General features: G+C 41.5%; 1 pseudogene; it reads right to left on the bottom strand.

The window, feature by feature from the left end:
• Positions 1-7,787: 7,787 nt before the first annotated feature.
• On the bottom strand, positions 7,788-9,977 carry LOC149394182 (uncharacterized; annotated as a pseudogene).
• Between the last annotated feature and the right edge of the window lie 3,636 nt (positions 9,978-13,613).

Here is a 13,613-nt window from a genome sequence, read left to right as displayed (position 1 = left end):
CTCCATAATAAGCCAAAACAAGCAAATCACAACAATAAATTAAAAGTTTCACACACAAACTAATACTGAGACTGAAAAGAAAATCTAAAATCGGAACCGGAGTCCGACACACGAGAGTCAACACCGATACGATGGGAGGAAGATGGCCACGAAGAGCCACGTCACGCTGTTGTTGCCGATAAACCACGCTGCCCCACTGTCGCCGAAGAGCCGATCCCCTCCGCTATCGTCGAGGCACAGAGACGCGCTGCCGTCGCCGAGGTACGAGCCGCACCACCGTCGATGAGGAGCGGAGCCACTTCGCCACCGAGGCTCCGAGGCGAACCGCCGACGCAGAGGAGACGAGCTGCACCGCCTTCGCCGAGGAGACGAGCCGCACCGCCGACGCAGAGGAGAGGAGCCGCACCGCCATCGCCGAGGAGACGAGCCGCACCGCCGACGCAGAGGAGAGGAGCCGCACCGCCATCGCCGAGGAGACGAGGCGCACCGCCGACACAGAGGAGACGAGCCGCACCGCCGTCGCCGAGGAGACAAGCCTCCGTCGTCGATGAACAGAGCCGCCATGCCTCTGCCTCCGAGGAACCGCGCTGCAACAAAAAACATGACTTAAACCGTCACACAAAACCTCCATCATCACACTGCTCTTGACTCCTTTTGTCGGTGTAGATCCGCTGTACTTCCTCCCCGGAGCCAAGAGACACCCAATCAGTGACCGAAGTCTCCGCCGGATTTGGCCCCAGGGGAGAGATCTAGATCTAGATCTGGATGTTCTCTGTTTTAGGGTTTTTTAGGGCCGGCTGGTATATTTGTCTAAATTATAATTAATTAATTAAATAAACAAGTTATTTGAACGAGTATTTGTTAGAATTATCAATTTTGATGGGTCTGTGTTAAGCTTAGGGTATAGGCCTTCAAGTCTGACCCAGCCCAGACCATAAAAAAAGTCTAACACATGCCCGGACCGGGCACTGATTAGGCCCCGTTCAAACCCACTCCTTTTTAAATAAAATAAATATTTTACATTTGTTTAAGATTAATTTTTTATGTTTAAAAAGTACTTTTGACACATAAACTCAATTTTATTATTAATGTATACATGTTTCTACTAAAATGTTTGTTGTTTTACTCAAAAATGCATATTTTGAACAATAAAAAAATGTTTATTTATTATTTTTTATGATTCTAATTTGGGTGTTTTAAAAGTCTATCTTTGGCCCTTTTCTAATCCAGGTATATGCTCAGCCCTCAACTCGCAAGTCGAGAGTTTAGTCCTGGGTTGGGCCTAAAGTCTTATTCCTTAAGTTTGGCTCGGCTTGACCTTCCAATAAAGGGCTTGGGTTGGGTCTGTGCTCGGACCTTTTTCGGGCATGAAAAAAGGGTCGGCCCAACCTGACTCTTTTTCATTTTTTTTCGCGTGTGTCGTCTTGGTTGTTTCTAGAGGCGGAGAGTAAAGGTAAAGAAATATGCAAGATACTCATTATTTTGGACTGATTTTTTCAAGAATGTAGTGGAAAGGCCAAATAATGATGATCACACAAACAAGATCATGAGGTAATACCAGCTCAAAGGCCTTGTGGGCTCTGTTAAGCCATTTTTTAGATTAACTCTTGTAGACACGGCGTAGGTGGACTTGGCCACGTGCCTTTGAATTTGTGGGATTGGGAGTATGGTGGTAGTGGTGCTTCTTCACTTAACTTCACGCCCGAAGCGAGTTTGCTCTCCTCTCAACTCTACGCCAGGAGTGAGTCAGTCGTAGTGTTCCTTAAGAAAATAGAAAACGTGAACTACAGAAACGCGGAGTGTTTCCCCTCAGCGCGTGCTCTGACGCTCAACATGAGTCTTGGTGACATTGTGTGAGCGGAGATGACATTGATTTCCCTTGGTTTCTCTTTATTTTAGTCTCAATTGTGTTTTATGTGAGAGAAATAGTTAAGTAGAAAATTGGGTAGAATTTTGTTAGAAAGAGAAATATAGAGTAGAAAATTCGGTAGAGTAGAAAATTTTGGGATGCCTTCGCTTCTCATGGAACCGGTGGAAGGCGAAGAAGACCGGCGTCAGAGTCCGTTCCCTAGCGCGTGCTCTGACGCTCAACATGAGTCTTGGTGACATTGTGTGAGCGGAGATGACATTGATTTCCCTTGGTTTCTCTTTATTTTAGTCTCAATTGTGTTTTATGTGAGAGAAATAGTTAAGTAGAAAATTGGGCAGAGTTTTGTTAGAAAGAGAAATATAGAGTAGAAAATTCGGTAGAGTAGAAAATTTTGGGACGCCTTCGCCTCTCAAGGAACCGGTGGAAGGCGAAGAAGACCGGCGTCAGAGTCCGTTCCCTCAGGATTTGGAGAGCCCTTCTACGCGCACTTTCTCCGGCTTCGAAGTATATCCCGCCGGACATCGAACCAGAAGCACCGCCGCGGAGGACTCGGGGTCGTATTCTCCGTCGCCGTCTTCGTAGGGTCTCTTGATCTTGATGGCGATTAGCGAGCCCGACACGTGGCAGTCGTCGTCGAAGATGGCGGTGAGAGCGATGAGCCTGTCGTTGGTGGAGGAAAGGGTGAGCGTCGGAGGAGGAAGAAGAGTGATCGGCTTTGGTATTCTTCTTCTTCTTCTTCTTCTTTTTCTTCTTGTTGCATTTCCCTTTTGTTTGATCTTCTTCCCATACACACGCGCATCGACCGATACAAAAATGTTTTCCGACGGAAAGGGTAATTTGTAATCTCATGCAATTTAGTGCATAGTATATTTAAGACGTAAAATATTGGAAAATGTCAACTAAAGAGAGGGTATTAGTGCATGTTACTTAAACAAGATTGTAATTGCAAACAGTCTTAAATTATTAAAAACCATCACAAAAATTAGTAATTTCAATCGCTAATTTTGTTGAATTTCATATTTACTATTCGCAAACCATAGCAAAATTTCTTAAAATTTAATATTTTTGAACGCTAAATCTAACTATAAGTAAAAATAACAATTTAATCTAATTTAAATTTATTCGAACTTAATAATAAAATTAATTTACTATTCTTTTGAACTTCAATCCATGAAATCCACGTGTTTAGAGAGATATTAATAGTGTGAGAGAACAGGAAAAAAATAAAGAATATGATGATTACGAGACTTTCAATTTTTTTTCTCCAAAAGATGATAAAAAATCAAGTTTTAAATATCTTTGACATCAAATGTTTAGTCACGATAATTTACTAATTAAAAAGTCTAAAATAGTGTTGTTAATTGGGTTGGATCGCCCGTAAGTTAATTAGTCCGGCCCTCTTTTTTAGAAGTTTCGGGCGGGCCCAACCCTTTTTAAAAAAGGCCGAGCTAAATCTTGCTTATTGACAGATCTGGGCTGATCTTAAGGTATATGCCTTCGAATCCGTCCCAATCCGGGCTCTAAAAAAAGACCAACCCAAGCTAGGACCGAGTCCTAATTAGGTCCAGTTCGGCCCTACTCTTTTTTAAATAAAATTAAAATTTTATTTTTGTTTAAGATTAATGTTTTTATGTTTAAAAAGTAGTTTTGACATGTAAACTCTATTTTATTATTAATGATATAAATGTTTCTAACTAAAATATTTGTTGTTTGATTAAAAGTGCTAAATTTTTAAAAAATATTTATTTATTATTTTCTTTATGAATATAGTTTGAGCTTTTTAAGGTCTAGGTTAAGCCATTTTCTAATTCGGGTCTATGCTCGGCCCTCGCCTCCGAGAGTCATGGGTTTGGTCTTAGGTTGGGCCTAAGTCATATTCCTTAAGTTTGGCTCGGCTCGCCCCTCCAATAAAAGAGCTTGGTCAAGCCTGTGCTCTGACCTTTTTTTGGGTCCCCTCTCTCTCACAGATGAAGATTTTGTTATTTCGCGTGTGTTTGTCTTGGTTGCTTCTGGAAACCCTCTGTAGTGCGCTCTGGTCGAGATGGAGAACGCGAAACAGGCGATCTCCGTCGTCTCGATCCTCTCCGACTACCCGTTCATGATCTCCGGCATGCCTCGCCCCGTCCGCACGCGCGCCGCCCAGCCGGACATGTTCTTCGACAAGCCTCCGATCCCGGCCGCTACGTGGAGTGCCGGTGGATCGACGCCAGAGAACCGGACTTCGCTGCGGCGAGGTCGCTAAAGAGCCTCGCGTACAAGCACTCATCGGAGACGGCTTTCATGCTGAAGCAGCACCAGGCCGAAGAGGCGGCTCTGGCGAAGAGGCAGAGCGAGGCGCTCAAGACGCACTACAAGAAGTACGAGCTCATCAATGGCGTTGTCTACGACAAGACTATTGCAGATCCAGATCGAGAGTATTTGGGATTTGGTGTTTGGGGAAAAAAAAGAAAGAGGAGAAATGTGGCGCGAACAATGTGTTCGATTGATTGAATTGAATCACCAAAAATTACATTGTACATCAATATATATAGCTTAGTAAAATGACACTACTAGGCTCAATATGTACAAACGACAATCACTCTATAATATATGTCGTAATACTCCCACTCAAGGTGGACGGAAAACATCTTTCACGGCCATCTTGCGTAACAATGGCTGGAGAAGTGAACCTGGCAAGGGCTTCGTAAAAATATCCGCTAATTGGTGCTGAGAACGAACTGGAAGCAACTTCAAAATCCCTGAGCGAAGCTTTTCAAGAACGAAATGGCAGTCAACCTCGATATGCTTCGTCCGTTCATGGAAAACCGGGTTTGAAGCGATGTGAATCGCAACCCGATTATCACAGTAAATGACATTGGGGGCAGACGACCGAATCCGAAAGTCGTGAAGCAACTGATGAAGCCAGATGATCTCAGAAGTCAATGCTGCCAAAGCACGATACTCGGACTCAGCGGAGGAACGAGAAACCGTGGTTTTCTTCTTAGATTTCCAAGAGATCGAGGAATCCCCTAGGAAAACACAGAAGCCGGTAACGGAACGACGAGTGTCTGAACAATTCGCATAATCAGCATCAGAGAAGCCCCGAAGCTGGGTCAAAGAAGAGGCAGAATAGAAGATGCCTAAACCTGGCTGGGCTTGAATGAACCGAAGCAAATGGTGTGCCGCGCGAAGGTGAGCTTGGCGAGGAGCAGATAAGAACTGACTCAAAGAATGCACCGTGAACGTGATGTCCGGCCTGGTAATCGTCAAGTAAAGAAGCTTGCCAATCAATTGGCGATAGGAAGTGGGGTCATCAAGCAAATCACCATCAGAGGCAGAGAGAACAGTGCGAGGATCCATATGCGTCTTGACTGGCTTAGAAGCCAAGAAATCAAAATCAGTAAGGATTTGGAGCGCGTATTGCCGTTGAGAAACCACAATACCACTTGAAGAACGAGCTATCTCAAGTCCCAAAAAATATCGTAAGTCGCCTAAGTCCTTAAGCTTGAACTGAGAACCCAAGAATTTCTTGACCCTGTCAATCTCATGAGAACTTGGACCCGCCACAATGATATCATCGACATATAGGAGAACAGCTATAAAAGACTCCCCAGAACCCTTGGTGAACAAGCTATAGTCAGCTTTGGATTGAACAAAACCAAATTGAATGACACCCGTGCGTGAACCGCAAGTTCCATTGGCGCGAAGCCTGTTTGAGACCATAAATCGATTTGTGAAGCTTGCAGACCAATTTCTGGGTAGAGGAGCAAGGTTGAAACTCCCCCTGAGGCTTGTAACCCGGCGGTAAAGACATGTAGACTTCCTCAAATAAATCGCCATTTAAAAAAGCGTTATTGACATCAAGTTGAGCCAATCGCCAATTATGAGAAGCCGCGAGAGCTAATAGCATTTTCACGGTGACAAGTTTCGCAACAGGCAAAAAAGTCTCAGTGAAATCAATACCCTCAGTCCGATTATACCCTTTGGCGACTAAACGAGCTTTGTGTCGAGCCAAAGTCCCGTCCGAATGAAGTTTGTTTTTAAAAACCCATTTACAGCCAATTGGGACCTTATCTAGAGGAAGAGGAACAACTGACCAGGTCTTGTTGTCATGCATAGCAGTGATCTCCTCATTCATGGCTTCAATCCACTCCGGAGACGTCATGGCCCGTTTATAGTGCTGTGGCTCGACATGTAATGAGACAGCAAGCACAAAGGACTTGAAGGACTGAGACAAAGCCTGATAGGAAATAACTTTGTCTAGTGTATGAGGAGAAGAACAAGATGTCACGGCCTCAACTTGATTATAATGGAAGTCATGCAAGTAGGTAGGGGCAGATTTGAGTCTAGTAGATCGCCGTAGAGCTGGAAGATCAACGTCTTGAGTCCCCTGAAGTTCAACAGCATGGCCAGAGCTGACTTCTGTGATTGCAGCTGACTGGAGATCTACAACTGGTTGATTCGAGGTGCTGGGTGATTCTTGAACACAGTCCATAGAACCAGCTGATAAAGGCATAACCACGTTGTTGAAGATATCTATCGGAGCATCTAAGTGTGGCTTGTCGGCAAATGGGAAACTGTGCTCATGAAAAATCACGTCCCTTGACAGAAAAACCTCATGTTTGTCAAGGTCATAAAGTTTGTACCCTTTAACTCCCGGTGGATATCCCAAAAATACACATCGCCGTGCACGAGGATCAAATTTCTTCCGATTACCTTGTAATGTAGCTGCAAAAGCTAAACAACCAAACACTTTGAGCACGCTGTAGTCTGGTACTTTGTTGAATAATTTTTGAAAGGGAGAAACATTCTTCAAGACTGGAGTGGGAACTCTATTGACCAGAAACGTGGCTGAAAGGACACAATCTGACCAAAATTTGTGTGGGACTCTTGACTTGAAGAATAAAGCACGGGCCACATTCAGTAAATGCCGATGTTTTCGCTCAGCCACTGAGTTTTGCTGAGGCGTTTCAACACATGTGAATTGATGTAAATCCCTGCCTTAGCGAAGAAGTCAGAGAATATCAACTCAGCTGCATTGTCAGATCTAAAACTCTTAATCTTGATATTGAATTGAGTATATATCATATTGCAGAATCTCGGAATTAGTGACTAGACATCTGTTTTCTGTTTCATAAAAAAAAATCCAACAAAATCTACTACAATCATCCACCAATGTCAAGAAATATCTGAATCCTTAGTAGGAAGGTACATGAAATGGACCCCAAACGTCACAGTGTATCAAATCAAACGCAGAATCAGAGAGTTTATTGTTTGAAATAAAAGGTAGGCGTCTATGCTTAGCTAAAGGACAAATAAGACAATGTTTCTCGGCACTAAAACTCTGATAATTGAGAACATCTCTCAGAGAATCTAGCACTTTGAAAGAGAGGTGTCCTAATCTGTCATGCCAAAGCTGCGCTGACACTTTATTGACCACTGAATGCATCTCCAAATCTCCTCCTAGAACGTAGAGTTACCCACACTTGTTACTCTTGCCAATCATCCTCAAACTGTTTACATCCTGTATAAAAAATCCATCAGCTGTAAAGATGACCACAGCCTGTGAATCTTGAGTCAATGATCCAACAGATAGCAAGTTGTGCATGAATCCAGGAACATACAGGACATTCTTGAGTAACAAGCGCTCATTGACTCTTATATCACCACAATGATGCACTGGGATGACTTGATTATTTGGCAATGTAACGGTAGAATTTATCAATACTCTCAAATTAATGAACAAAGATTTCTCGAGACAAACATGTTTGGTTGCTCCTGAGTCTAGAATCCATGAATGCCGTGATGCAAATGATGCATTTACATGTACTTTAACTTCATGATTACCTTCCATATAGGTAGTGGCATTGACTTGATCTTGAGTAGTGGATTGTTGAGACTGAATCGAGTGAGCTGAGAGCATAGCCATAAGTTGTTGCTACTGCTCCGAAGTTAGAGAGTGCATAGGCTGAGCTTGATCTCCATTGTTGTTCTGAGTTCCAGGCTTGGCTTCAACAGCATTTGCCTGAGACTTGAACTTGGACTTGTATCCAACCGAAAAACCGTGCAGCTTGTAACACTTCTCCATAGTATGACTTGGAATCTTGCAATGAGCACAAATCGGCTTGTCTTTCTTCTGATTCCAAGTATTTTCGTTGAGCCTCATCTTTCACAACCATAGCCATGGCATTAGAGGTGTCTGGAGTACTAACCAACTCAGATCCGATGGAACGCTGCTTTTCTTCTTGAGAAACGAGAGAGAAAACTTTGTTTATCGGAGGAATCGGATCCATGAGCAACACTTGACCTCTCGTATTGACATACTCTCATTCAATCCCATGAGAAATGCCATAACGTACTCAGCTTGATGAAAGGCATTCAGACTCTTCACTCCTCCACATGTACATTTGCCACATGTACAACTAGGTCTGAAATTGTTCAGTTCTTCCCAAGCTGACTTCAAACATGTGAAATATGCGCCAACAGATCTTTGATTCTGACTCAAACATGTAAATTAAACATTTCAATTCAACTTTACTAACGAAATTACTAAGTAACAATCACATAAATATTTCAATTTCAATTCAAATAATTACGATAATCTAAAACTAAACTAAATTAAACATTTCAATTCAATTTCACATAAATGTAACGAACCTAACCAATCCAAAATCTCACTAATCCAAAATTTATAACAAAAAAAAAAATCAACGAGAGGAACTCATACCTCCACGGTCGCGGGGTGGGCTTGTTGTCAAGGATGGAGTGGGCTCGTCGAGGGCTTAGCTGAGGCGCGCGGCTCGGGGCGGGAAACTGGTCCGGTCGACGGGATGGGCAAGGCTGGTCCGAGCGGCGGGGCGGACAAGGCAGGTCACGGCCGGCGGGGCTGGAAGAGAGAGAGACAGAGTGAGATTGAGAAACGGTGAGACAGAGAGAGATAGAGGGGGGGACGTACCTGAGAGCGTTTGGTCGGGGCGGCGCGGGTTAAGGGAGAGCGGGCGGCCAAGCGGGCGAGGCTGGAAGAGAGAGAGAGACATAGTGAGATTGAGAGACGGTGATATAGAGAGAGAGAGAGAGAGGGGGAGGACGTACCTGAGAGCGTTTGGTCGGACGGCTGGGAGGGGCGGCGCGGGTTAAGGGAGAGCGGGGAGTGGAGGGGACGGCGGAGAGCAGATTTGAAGGAGAGCGGCGACGGCGACTTCGCGGCGGCGGTGAGAGAGAGGGCAGTGGAGAGGGAGGAGACTCGGGCGGCGAGAGAGAGAAGACTGAGAGTGATAATGAGATTTGACCGAGTGAAAGAGAAAAAGGCTCAGTCGAGTTATAACCCCTTTTCATATTGGGTGCGAGATTGTCGCACCTAATAATCATATTGGGTGCGACACTGTCGCACCCAATGTCGCACCCAATATGATTTCCCAGATCCAAAAATATTCGGAGGGAATTCGCTGACAACTTTAATTTTTAAAAACATTGGGTGCGACATTTATCGCACCTAAAGGTATTTGGTGCGACAAATGTCGTACCTAATAGTATTCGGTTCGACATTTTTATATTAGGTGCGACAATGTTGCACCTAATACCACTATACATGCGAAATTTTCAGTCATCTGGATGAATATCCGGTGCGACATGTCGCACCTAATATTGGTTTAGGTGCGACTACCCTTCCGCACCCAATATGTTAATTTGTAGTAGTGGTAGCAATCTCACACTTCAATTGAAAAATTCTAGGTCCATTACTCTGTTGGAATCGCTCTTGGAGATCAATCCAAATTTCACGAGCAGAATCAGAGAACAAGACACTAGAGGAAATTTCCTTACTCACAGAGTTCAATAACCAGGATATCACTATGTTATTGTTTCTAATCCACGAATTGTGGAGAAAAATATCTGTGGTAGGAGGTTTAGAGATTGTACCGTCGATGAAACCAAGTTTATTCTTCACTGAGAGAGCTATCAACATCGCACGACTCCAGGATACGTAATTCTCACCGGTGAGAGGCTGAGAAACGAGAATCGTTCCCGGATTATCAGAGTGATGAAGATAAAACGGATTCATTTGCTCTTCTGCACCAGATCGCTGCGAAACATAACCTGAATTGATCGGAGAACATTGACTCTCCTCCATTGGCAATCGAAAACGAAAAACTGAGCAAAGGTGAACCAAAGAAGATGCTTGATTTGAATCGACGAAAGGAGATCTTGATTGAATCTATGAACGCGGAAAAATCTGCTCTGATACCATATTGCAGATCCAGATCGAGAGATTTGGGATTTGGTGTTTGGGGAAAGAAAAGAAAGAGGAGAAATGTGGCGCGAACAATGTGTTCGATTGATTGAATTGAATTGAATCACCAAAAATTACACTGTACATCAATATATATAGCTTAGTAAAACGACACTACTAGGCTCAATATGTGCAAACGACAATCACTCTATAATATGTCGTAATAAAGACGGCTCACAAGCTGGCTAACCATTACTCGCTCAACCACGGAGATCATCGCTGATTCGCTTCTCTGTCTTTTGCTCTCTATAGATGATCTTTTTTACTGCTCTAGGCTTAGTTAATTTAGAAATATAGTACAGGTTTCATGTGGTTGTTTGCGTTGGAAATCGAAGCTGAGATATGTGTGTGAATGTGTTCGTTTCTTACAACTTGATAACAATATCTTGAATCAGATGTGCAGTGACAAAAGGCTCACCGAAGAAGATGATATCGACACTCCATCATTTACCTCCCTAGCTAATTTTCTAATTGTAGTTCTTATAACTTGCCTTTTGCTATCTAGTATTAGTATAGAAATATACAAGTTCATGTGGTTGTAGCGTTGAAAAAGAATTCCTGCAAAATCAACCAAACTGAGATATGCTTGTTGGTTCTTGTAACTTGATAACAATGTGTTGAATCAGATGTGCAGTGACAAAAGCATCACTGGAGAAGATGATATCGACACTCCATCGTCTAATCATTTTCAAAGAGGTATGCCTTTGAATAGTTAGATTATGAAAGAAAAAGTCGAAGCAAGATCATATATCAAAGTTGTTAGATGCACAAAATTTGTTACGATAGTTATTTGGTAAAAAGAATAAAATACCGAGCCGAACAGAGAGCCTGATTCAACACCGGATAATGCGTAAATTGTCACTAAAATAATTGTAAAATCGTGAGGGTATGAATGATGTGTGTATGTCTTTTAATCTCATGTATTTCTCATGTTATGGGTGGTGTTATACTGTGTGTCTCTCTCTCTCTCTCTCTCTCTCAGTTTTTCAAGAGATCGCAGTCCTTCACGTTTCGTGGTCTTCGGTTAATATCTTTTATGTTCTCAGCACTGTAACTCACATTAATGCTCTTTAGGTTTGCTGGGCATAGATGGTTGTAAATGTGTTTGGCAATTTAGCTTGAGCCTTCTTGTTAAGTTTGCTGAGCATAACTTATTGTGAGCTTCGGCATTTAGTACTTTTTGAAGCTAGGCAATCTTGACGACGAGCTTTATTCTTTTCCCTTTTCATTGGACTTAAGCTCAATTGTTCAGCTCTGCAAATAAGGATTGTCCTGCTCGTCATAACTTGCCGTTCCTTTCCCATTTTTGCGTTTTGTTAGAGTCTCCTGCCTTAACTGTTCAGCATTTAAAGGATTTCGTTTTTTCGTTGTCTTTCATATTGTTGAACTTGTAAGCTCCATTGTTGAGGTCTGTGGTAAGTGATGACTCTTCGAGTTTGGCTTGAGTTCATTGACGTGGCTCGCTATGCATGAAAACCTCTCTAAGTACCAAGTTCTCAATTATGAAAGTTCTTGGTTTTAAACACTTGTTGAAATGTTAAACAAATCTTTGCTGGTTGGCGAGGTTTCTCAATTCGGTATGCTCTCGCTTTTCTTCAATCAGGTCTAGCTCTTAACATTGGAATTGTCCAACCATTCGCTCTGATTTTTGCCTAGATTTATAAATAGATGTATTTTTTTTTCTTTAGCAGGGATTTGAATTTTAAGCGGATTATTTTCTGTTCTGGGAATCTGAAGAGGGTTAGATTCTTTGGAGTGCAACCACTGCTAAATAGTTATGCACTGTGCACCCGTTGCTGCGAATTATTTAACATAATTACTATTTATTCAAATAATAGTTCTTGTAAGATAAGTAAATACTCATATTTTATCGAATGGAAACTTAAGCTAATCAAGCTTCAAATGAGGAGAAGGGTTCGAGTTTTGCTCAAAAGAAAAAAACCATTAGAGTTAGAACCTAACACATATGATCTTCATTAAACGTTATTAAAGCGCAAAAATTCATTAAACACTACTAAAACCATTATTTTAACTACGAAATAATAATGAATTAATAAACATAATCAAAGTGGGCTTCCTTCAACAATGTCTGAACGGCATGAATTGACGCTCGCTCTTGCTGCATGGTATTCATGTTTTTTCTTCCTTAATTCACTCCAGCCTTGCCCTCATGTTTGGTTTTCTCTCTTGTGGTGCTTATGGCTGTTTTGAACTCTTGAATACGGAATTGGCGTTATAAAAATCCGTTGTTTCTTTGCATGTGAGTATATATCATGCTCTCTCTCTCTCTCTCTCTCTCTCTCTCTCTCTCTCTCTCTCCATGTATCGTGCTCCGGCTGCAATTTTTCTTTCAAATCAGCTCAGACTATTGTTTGGACATTTATTGTTGTAGAAGACTCCTCTTCCAGCGTTGTCACCAACTCTTCTTCCACCAACACTTGTTCTTTCACAAGCATTTCATCTTTGACACCAACTTCAATATGATGAAAACGTTCCTTTTTCTTCTGTGCATACAGACCGAGTGTTTAAGCTTTCCTATATATTTTTTTCATCATGATTTTACGGGTCTATTGTCCGTTATTATTTTTCTATAATTAAATTAGAGGTATTTTAGACAATTTAAGGGTCATTTATGTTTAACATATTCTCTATTTTGTAGACAATCTTCCATGGATTAAGTTCATTTTTTTTCCTTCTTGATTTTTAGGATTTACATCTGCCTCCGATCAATTTTGTATTTTCCGTGTTTTTTTTTTTTTTGGTTGATCATTCTTCTTGGAATGAAAATTGTGTGCATGAGTTCTGAATTTTTTTAGTTTGCTCTAGGAATGTCTTAAACAACTTGCATTTATTTTTTATTTTTTTTATGTCAATTATATTTTGTGATATTTAATCGAATGTATTTTGTCTTAAACCGGTTGTTGTGAAGTTGCAGTGAACTATGAAACACTTGATTGCAATTTCCAGGTTGTTTGGCTCAACAATATTCTCTTAAACCTAAGTTTCTCTCAATTAAAGTTGACATAATTATAAATTAAAAGATAATAACACCATATTGACATAAAAAAAATCTCCATGACGGAAAAAAAAATCTATCATACAAAATGAAATGAAAATCATTACTATCATGTTTTTATCAATACAAGTACAGTACTATCATCATAGATACATCATCAGTAAATACAAAACTATGTCTTTGAGAACTGAAAACAGCAGAACAAGAAAGTTTTTCCATTGGGAGTTGAAATCGGGTACAAATGAATACTCTCCAACTACAAAAATTCTAAGCTAAGTTACACTTTAAGGTCATCTTGGTGTTCGACGCTACCGAATCCCAACTCAACAGAGATTTAAGATTATTTAACTTCTTCCCATTTACTGTACCATATTAATGACATGAAAATATCTCCATGACGAAAAAAAAAAAAAAAAAAACTATCATACAAAATGCATGAGTAATGAAATTCATTACTATGA

The sequence above is a fragment of the Urtica dioica genome, chromosome 6 (genome assembly GCF_054948205.1).
Source record: "Urtica dioica subsp. dioica isolate 48M chromosome 6, U.dioica_male_clone48M_v1_H2, whole genome shotgun sequence".
Taxonomy (NCBI): Eukaryota; Viridiplantae; Streptophyta; class Magnoliopsida; order Rosales; family Urticaceae; genus Urtica; species Urtica dioica.
Note: the sequence above shows the minus strand (reverse complement) of the source record. Positions and strands in the feature narration are given on the sequence as shown.